This window comes from Meles meles, chromosome 10 (genome assembly GCF_922984935.1).
Source record: "Meles meles chromosome 10, mMelMel3.1 paternal haplotype, whole genome shotgun sequence".
NCBI classification, from domain to species: Eukaryota; Metazoa; Chordata; class Mammalia; order Carnivora; family Mustelidae; genus Meles; species Meles meles.
The window spans coordinates 14135835-14144275 of NC_060075.1; positions in this window are offsets into that span (position 1 = coordinate 14135835).

The following is an 8441-nucleotide window of genomic DNA, read 5'->3' on the forward strand; positions in this document are numbered from 1 at the left end:
TTGATTATTTATTTATTTATTTGACAGAGAGAGACACAGGGAGAGAGGGAACACAAGCAGGGGGAGAGAGAGAGGGGGAAGCAGACTCCCCACAGAGCAGAGAGCCCGATGCGGGGCTTGATCCCCGGACCCTGAGATCATGACCTGAGCCGAAAGCAGAGGCTTTAACCCACTAAGGCACCCAGGTGCCCCTAGGTGGTGGTGGTGGTGATGGTTTTGTTTTTAAAAGATTTTATTTTTAAGTCATCTCTACACCCAGTGTGGGGCTCGAACTCACAGCCCTGAGATCAAGAGTCACAAGCTCTAGCGACGGAGCCGGCCAGGTGTCCAAAATGGAGTCGTATCTTGTAACCCGGCATCAAGGTGAAAAAGGTGTATACAGTATTCGAAAGTAAGTTTCTCCTGTGGGAGTAAAGCCGGGAATGGTCAACATTTGGGAGACAGGATCAGCGGTCTGTAGAAGCCGTTCACTCTGAGGGCATCCACGCAAGGCTTCTAAAACGGCATTGGGGAGGGAGACCTGGCTTTGGCTTGCACAGACACGAGCACAGATCCCCCTCTTCCAAATAACAGTGTGAGACTCTTAATCAGTGCAATTTGTATAGGCCGTTGGGGCCACACTTTGGTCGTCTGTAAAATGTGCTGAATGCCACCTTGCTGGCAGGGACACCGGCGGATCGGAGCTGTTGGCTGTAGAGCCTGGGAACCCGGCCTGGACCCCGCAGACAGTCGCTGTTTCCACTGCTGCCGTTCATTGGGAAACACCCGGCAGAAGGCGGCGGAAATGCAGTGTAAGGCAAGTGGGAGCAAATATAAAAGAAAGCTGTCCTATGCTGAGGGTAGTTAAAATGAATGCAGAATGGCTCTCAGAGGCGGGGGAGGGAGAGATGGGGCGTTCTTGTTCAACGGGTGTAGAGTTTCGGTTTTGCAAGATGGACAGAGTTCTGCAGATGGACAGCGGCGACAGTTGCTTCGCAACGTGAATGTGCTTAGCGCCGCTGAGTGCTGAAACGGTTCCGATGATCAATTTTGTTATGTATACTTTTCTACAACACGGGAAAAAATGAAAAGGAAAAAAAAAGCTACCTTATTACGTAGTATAGCGCGCTAGATAAAAGCAGAGGAATATGTAAACAGCCAACAAGGATAAGCTGTTGAAAAAATGGATAGATGTGGGGCACCTGGGTGGCTCAGGTCATGATCCCAGGGTCCTGGGGTGTAGATCCCGCATCGGGCTCTCTGCTCCTCGGGGAGCCTGCTTCTCCCCCTACCTCCTGCTCTGCCAGAAGCTCGGATATCTCTCCACGGTCTCTGGATTTTTATGCTGAGATCTGTTCTGACGCATACTGAGAACCAATAAATGTTTACTGAAAGATTTCATATATGAGAGGGTATATTGGTTTGCTAGGGCTATTGCAGGAAAGTACCCAACTGGGCGGCTTTGAACAGGGGGCGTTCTAGGGTTTGGGAGGCCAGACCTTTGAAATCAGGGTGTCAGCAAGGCCACACTCCCTTTATGTGCTCTCAGGGGGATCCTTCCCTGCCTCTTCGTCCCTGGCGCCCCTTGGCCTTTGGCAGTGCACTCTTCTGGCCCCTGCCTCTCCTCATCTTTTGGGATACCGGTCGTTAGATTCGGGGCACACTGTGTTCAAGGACTATGTCTTCTCAACGTTTTTAACTGATTACATCTTCAAATACCAATTTTCTTTTCTTTTTTTTTAAAGATTTAAAGATTATTTGTTTATTTGACAGAAAGAAATCACAAGTAGGCAAAGAGTGCAGGGAAGCAGGCTCCCTGCCGAGCAGACAGCCCGATGCGGGGCTCGATCCCAGGACCCTGAGATCATGACCTGAGTTGAAGGCAGAGGCTTTAATCCACTGGGCCACCCAGGCGCCCCAAAGACCTAATTTTCAAATAAGATCACATTCCCGAGTTCTGGGTTCTGTGAAATTTTGGTGGATACTATTCAACCGACAAAGAACCCTTTCAGTTGCAAATTACAGAAAACCCCATTGAAGTAGCTTAAACAAATAAATTTTTTTCTAGATTATTATTTCTATTTAAAAAAAAAGATGTTATTTATTTATTTGAGAGAGAGAGACAGAGATAGCTAGAGAGAGCACAGGCAGGGAGGAAAGGGAGAAGCAGACCCCGCTGAGCAGGGAGGCCAACGGTGGCTGATCATAGGACCCTGGGATCATGACCTGAGCCGAAGGAACACGCGTAACTGGCTGAGCCACCATTGCACTGGCTGATGCAATTTCAGGCATCCCTGAAAATGATTATTGGGATGATTAACAGAAAAGTCCAAATACGCGGGACTTCAAGAATGCCTTGACCAAGGGGACCAGTTTTCTTCATTCAGATCTATCTTCTGCTGTGTTGGCTTCATTCTTAGATTTCCATCTTGTGGCTTCTGGATGATCTTGAGGCTTAAGGATGATCTTCTCATATAATCCTTATAGGCTGTAATCCTAGTAAAAAGTATCTAGTATCCCTGCCTGAATACTATCAGCAAACATTTCATGGATATCTTTGGTTTTGAAGGTTTCATGCTCATCTTTAAACCAATCGCTGTGGCCAGGCCTGAGTCTATACCTTGGCTCTAGAGTCAGGGCAGAATCAGTCCCACAGGATGTGCACAGAGGATGAGGGAGGTGTTTTCCCCAGAGTGAACTTGGAGTACTGTTTCCAGAAGCGTGAGGAGGTGCTAGGTAATAAAAAGTGTAGCTGTCCGCTAGAATGTCGGTCTTCCTCCGACATCAAAGAGCTCCTGAGAGGCAACTCTGGTTTTCATGTCTATATTCCTGAGCCCCGGATAGCAGCAGATGCTCAAAAAAGTATTTGCTGAGTTGTTTTTAATTTTTAACATAATTTAGTTTCTGAGGGCTTATCTACTTTATCCACTATAAATCTGAGACTCAGTTCCTGAACCAGGGTGACTCCATTCCAGTGAGATACTGCTCTTTGTAAAACCCTATCTAGGTATACTAGTTGGCCTTCTGTTGTGACATTATTCTTAAAAACTCCATGAAAGGAACCAAGAAGGTAGGCTCATGTTTGGGTCAACATGGCAGCAAAGAAACACAAGTAGGAGGCAAAACTAAGGAACAAAGAAACACATCTCCATCTTCCCCCTTTGTCCCAATACACACACACAAATCTCAGTGTCTGCAAGGGAGGAGTATTGTTACTCTCACATACCCTAGAGCCCTGGTGGAGAAACAAGATTCTGGGTTTAGGCATATGTCATCTAGCGGTTTAGGCTTGAAGTGTTGTACCTTAAACACCCACCGAGGGGCCTGGTCTCCCAATCCCTGAAAAGAGAGCCGGTGCTCAGAGGCTGAAGTCAGATGGCCCCTTAGCTAGACGTTGCTGGGCTCTGTAACCACACCGTGGAGTTTAATTTGCTGACCTAGATGTAGTTTGCAGCCCACAAAACCTCACACCACAGCAAAGCTTTTCTTGTGCTGAGACAGCTGGCTGGGTGTGATGTTGCAATGACTCAGTTCTTAGTAAAGCATCTGAAGAAATTAGGGGTAGAGCTAAAGCCCCAAGACCACAGCCCCAAGAGACCTTCCTGTTTATTCCAGGGTGAGAGAAGGGGAAGCTTCTGTTTGTGGGCACTGGTGTTTCATCAGAAGGGACAAGGCTGGGGCGTTGGGTTTGAGCTGTGTACACACAGTCCACACATGATGGTCAGACAATTAGACTTGGACGGATCATTCAGACTTGACTACGCAGGCCCACTCATTTTTGGAAAGTGGTCTTCGAACTATGTGAATCAAGTCCTTGGCTTCCATTTTGAAATTGGGACTCGGTTTACACGAGGAAGCCTATTTCAATAAAATTAGAGCTGAAAACTTTGGGTTTGGAGGACTTCCCATTAAACATATGCGTAACACTCAGCCTTCTCCCCAAACCCCACTAAAATGTGAGTAAAGAGACTTAAAAAAAAAAAAAAAAAGCATATACCCATAAGAGAGGTAAGAGCAGAGAGAGGGAGGAAAAAAATCCTAGCTGAAGCCTACTGATGTTCCAGAGAAATAAACTTACTTTGGATATATCTCCCTACTGTGAAGTATGTATCTAATAATAAATTCTTAGAAATCGTTACATCGGTTCACTGGAATACTCCTCATCTTCTAAGTATATGTATGTGCATGTTGTTTTGGTTGATACACTTTTACATAAATTCGTGCTCTAAAAGGAATACGTCTTAGAATGTATTGGTACAACGAAGGGGCAGGGTATTTAAATCTATCCATGTGAGTTTGTAATATTTTTAGTATTTATGGTATTTATAGTACCTAGTATTATAAATATAAAAATAGTGTTTAGTATTTATGGTAGTTAGTATTTATATCTCCTGAAATATATTGAGTGTTTTAGCGTTTATATATATTTATAATATATTTAGTATTTCGTATTAGTAGTGTTTTTAATAGTATAGTATAGTACTAACATTTATAGTATTTTTCAACCCTACTGTTGCATTAGGATCACCTTCAAGTGCTTGTTAAAAATGGGAATGCTTGGGGAGCCTGGGTGGCTCCGTCGGTAAAGCATCCAATTCTTAATTTCAGCTCAGATTATGATCTCTGGGTTGGAGCCCCAAGTTGGGCTCTGTGCTCAATAGGGAGTCTGCTGGAGATTCTCTCTCTCCCTCTGCCCCTTCTCTCTCTCTTCCTGTCAAAAAAGTGGGGGGGGGACACTTATTAAAAATACATGTTGCTGGGCTCTGCCCCGGATGTATGGAACAGTAGGCTTATGGCTGGCAGACCTGTCTGTCTTTCTGTTTTTCTTTTCACTTTTTATTGTGGGGAAATTTTCAAACACATAGAAAAGTTGAAAGAATACAGTGCTCACCCATATATCTTCCACTCAGATTTCACCATGATCACATTCACTACATTAATTTTTTTCCCTTTATCACTCTTTCTCTAGCAATAATTTTTTTTTCCCTGAAAGAGCTGAAAGTTAATTTCAGACATCCTGAACTTTCACCCTTGTTGTGGGTTGTTATGTTCCCCCAAAAGATAGGCTCAAGTCATAAATCCTGGTGCCTGTGAAGGTGACCTATTTAAAGCTAGGGCCTTTGTCGGTATAATCAAGTTAAGATGAGAGCATCCTGGAGTAGGGTGGGCCCTAAATCCTATAACTGGTGTCCTTATAAAGAGAGAGAGATGTGATGTGGCAGAGAGACACACAGGAGAGGTCATGTGACTATGGGGGCCGAGACAGGGGTTAATGCTGTGCTACGCCAGGGAGCAGCAAGGATTGCAGCAAGGACCACCAAGAGCTAGAAGAAACCAGGTGGCTTCTTCCCCAAGAACCTTCAGACAAAGCACAGCCTTGCCATTATCACATATATAAAAACTAACAATTTTATAATTTTATAATATCCAATCCATAATCAAAAGTATCCAGTTGTCTTCTAAAAATCTTCTGTAGGTTTTTTTTTTTCTTTTATGGTCAGAATCCAATAATAGTTTCTTATATTTATTTGATTGTTATGTCTTTTAACTTCTTTTATTCTGAAGTAAGCCACCTTTTAAAAAAATAACATTTACTTTTATTTCAAAAAGTGTTAAAGACAAAATTATTCTCAAACTGTAAGGAAGACTTTATTCAAGATTATTGTAACAAGGGAGAGAGATCAGGGTCATAGCCAAAAGGCAGGACGAGGGGGTCAGCGGATGGGCAAGTACTAAGGACAGATGTCACAGGGAGGGGGATTCTTGCTACACTGACCTGACATGACTCTTGTGAAAGGCAGGTCAAGACCTTAGACATCAAAGCTGGGGAATGAAGACCTTGATCTGAAGTCAAGGGGGACCAGATATCAAGGGTGGGGCATGATTTAGCAAGATTCTTTGCTGAGACTGGGTGGGCAGGCCCAAGACAGAGTGGGGACCAAGGTCAAGGCCTAATCAAAAGATGTTCAGACTAAAGTCTGGCGGAGGAAAGAGCCTTTGTCACAGGTCAGTTCTCTTACAGTGTGTTCTGCACTGTGAGTTTGTATTCTTGATTCCTCTTGGTATAACTCGACTTGTTCCTCTATGCCCGTCTTTCCTGTACACTGCAGTGTAGTCATGAGGCTTGGTTAGGTTCGTGTTAGTTACAACTGGCAGGAATAATTCACAGGTGGCATTGTATTTCTCACATTCTGTTACATCAGAAGGTGCATAATTGTTGTACACTGGTGATGCCCAGTTTGATTGCTCAGTTAAGATGTTGGGTTACCAATAGCAGGAGTACTCATTCTGATGCTCAAATTGTCCCAGATTTGGTCAGTAAGGATCCTTTCTAGATCTTCCATTTTTTTTTAAGGTTTTATTTATTTATTTGACAGACAGAGATCCCAAGTAGGCAGAGAGAGAGGGAAGAGGGCTCCCTGCTGAGCAGAGAGCCTGATGTGGGGCTCCATCCCAGGACCCTGGGATCATGACCTGAGCTGAAGGCAGAGGCTTTAACCCATTGAGCCATCCAGGCACCCCTCTTCCATGTTTTTGAACACTCCCTAGTCTTTTGGTACAATCTGATGCCCCAGTTTCACTTTCTTGGCCCCAGACAGAGAATCAGACATTTCTCCAAGGGACAGAAAACATGGTCATCCTTTTTGATTACCCCTAAGTAAGGTGTCCGTTTCCTTACCTGTTTACATAAGCTTCGTGGTAGCTAATGGTTCTTAGGTGCTGTGTGCCTGGCACCCAGGGTTTTCCATGCATGGCCTCATTTACTCCATGGGCCAGTTCTTTATGGTAAATACTTTTACTTATCCCCATTTTACAGATGAGCAAACTGGGGTGTGGAGACGTAAACTGCACAGAGTCACTCGGCGAGCAAGTAGGGAAGTTAAAATTGGAACTCAGGACACCTGGGTGGCTCAGATGTTTGGGCGTCTGCCTTCGGCTCAGGTCGTGGTCCTGGGGTCCTGGGATCGATTCCTGCGTTGGGTTCCCTGCTCAGTGGGGAGCCTGCTTCTACCTCTGCCCCCTCTCTCCATCTCTCATGAATAAATAAATTAAATCTTAAAAAAAAATTGGAACTTAGATCATTCTGACCCCAAAATCAAGCTTGGAAGCACCATGCTATATTGGCACCGTGCCAATTTTGCTACCAAGACAAAAACAAAACCCTACATAAAAAGAACAACTTCATAATATCTACAGTTAAAAGCAAAAACAAAAACAAAAACCATGCTTGAAGATGACAGGCATGAGGCAAAATTTAAAGAAGGAAATCCTGGAGAAATCTGGTACTTTTCTCCTGTGTTCTAAATTGCTAGTAATCACAATTTAGGATAACCCAGGTCAGGCCTGGAATGTCATGAGAAAGCTTTCTTGTAATTCCACTGGAAGCCTTATCATGGAATGCAATGGAGCAGGGACTTTGGACCAAGTAAGTGTTAAAAGCCTTTCAAGGTTTTCTCACACCTACCAGTGGTTTTCTCTGCTTGTGGGGTGGTCTATCCAGAGCTTAGGCTGTCCAGGTTAATGGAAGGGAGAGGAGGGGAGGGAGGGGGAGTGGCTAGGATTATGTCCTGCTTCTCCTGTCCCAGGGAAGGAGAGAGGGAAGGGAGAGGGGTAACTGCCTGGAGGAAGGGGCCCTTTTTTCTAATCTGCCCACAGGTCCCTCATTGGCCAGCAGGGGCCTCATCTGAGTGAGGTTCTTCCTCTACGAACCTGACTGTTCTGGGTTCAAGGGCGAGTGACTTTCTGTTATCTCTTCATGAGAGAACACTTCCTTCTCCCCACAGGAATTTCCAGTTGTAGTTATTAGTCTAGGTATAACCTGAAATTTAAATGCAATTACATTTCTCTTAGAGCTAAGAGCTAAGGTTGTCCCTAGCAACCTGCCTGTTTCCTGCTTTCCTGCTCAGGAGGAGTCTTCGGCCTTTCACTCCTCTCGCCCTTTGCCACTGTGACCTCAGTGTCCACTGGAGCCTGGGCTGGTGTTTCGTGGGGAGCCTTCCCCCAGGACACTAACTCCCCAGTTTGTCCTCCCACCCCCGGCCCCGAGTTTTTGTGCGGGACAGCAAGAGGCACGCGAGTGCCCCAGGGGTGGCGAGGGGTACCAGGGAGTGATAGGTGGGGGCCCATTAAGATAAGGAGGAAGAATAAACAGAAGCAGATGTGCCTGCAGCCCAGGTCCCCAGCCCTCTGAAAAGCAAACGGATGGCAGCTGGTCTCCACGGCAGGACCTGGCCTCCTTGGAGCCAGGAGCTGGGTTGGGCTGCTCTGTCCTCATCTTTCCCCTGGACCTTGTTCTCCTTCCCTGGAGACAGGCCAGAGGATCCAAACCAAATATATTCACATTCTGTCTATTATCACTGTCAATGACTCCTCTCCATTTTATTTCATTATTTATTTATTTATTATTATTTATTATTTTAGAGAGAGTGTGTGTAAACAAGCATGGGGCGGAGGGGCAAAAG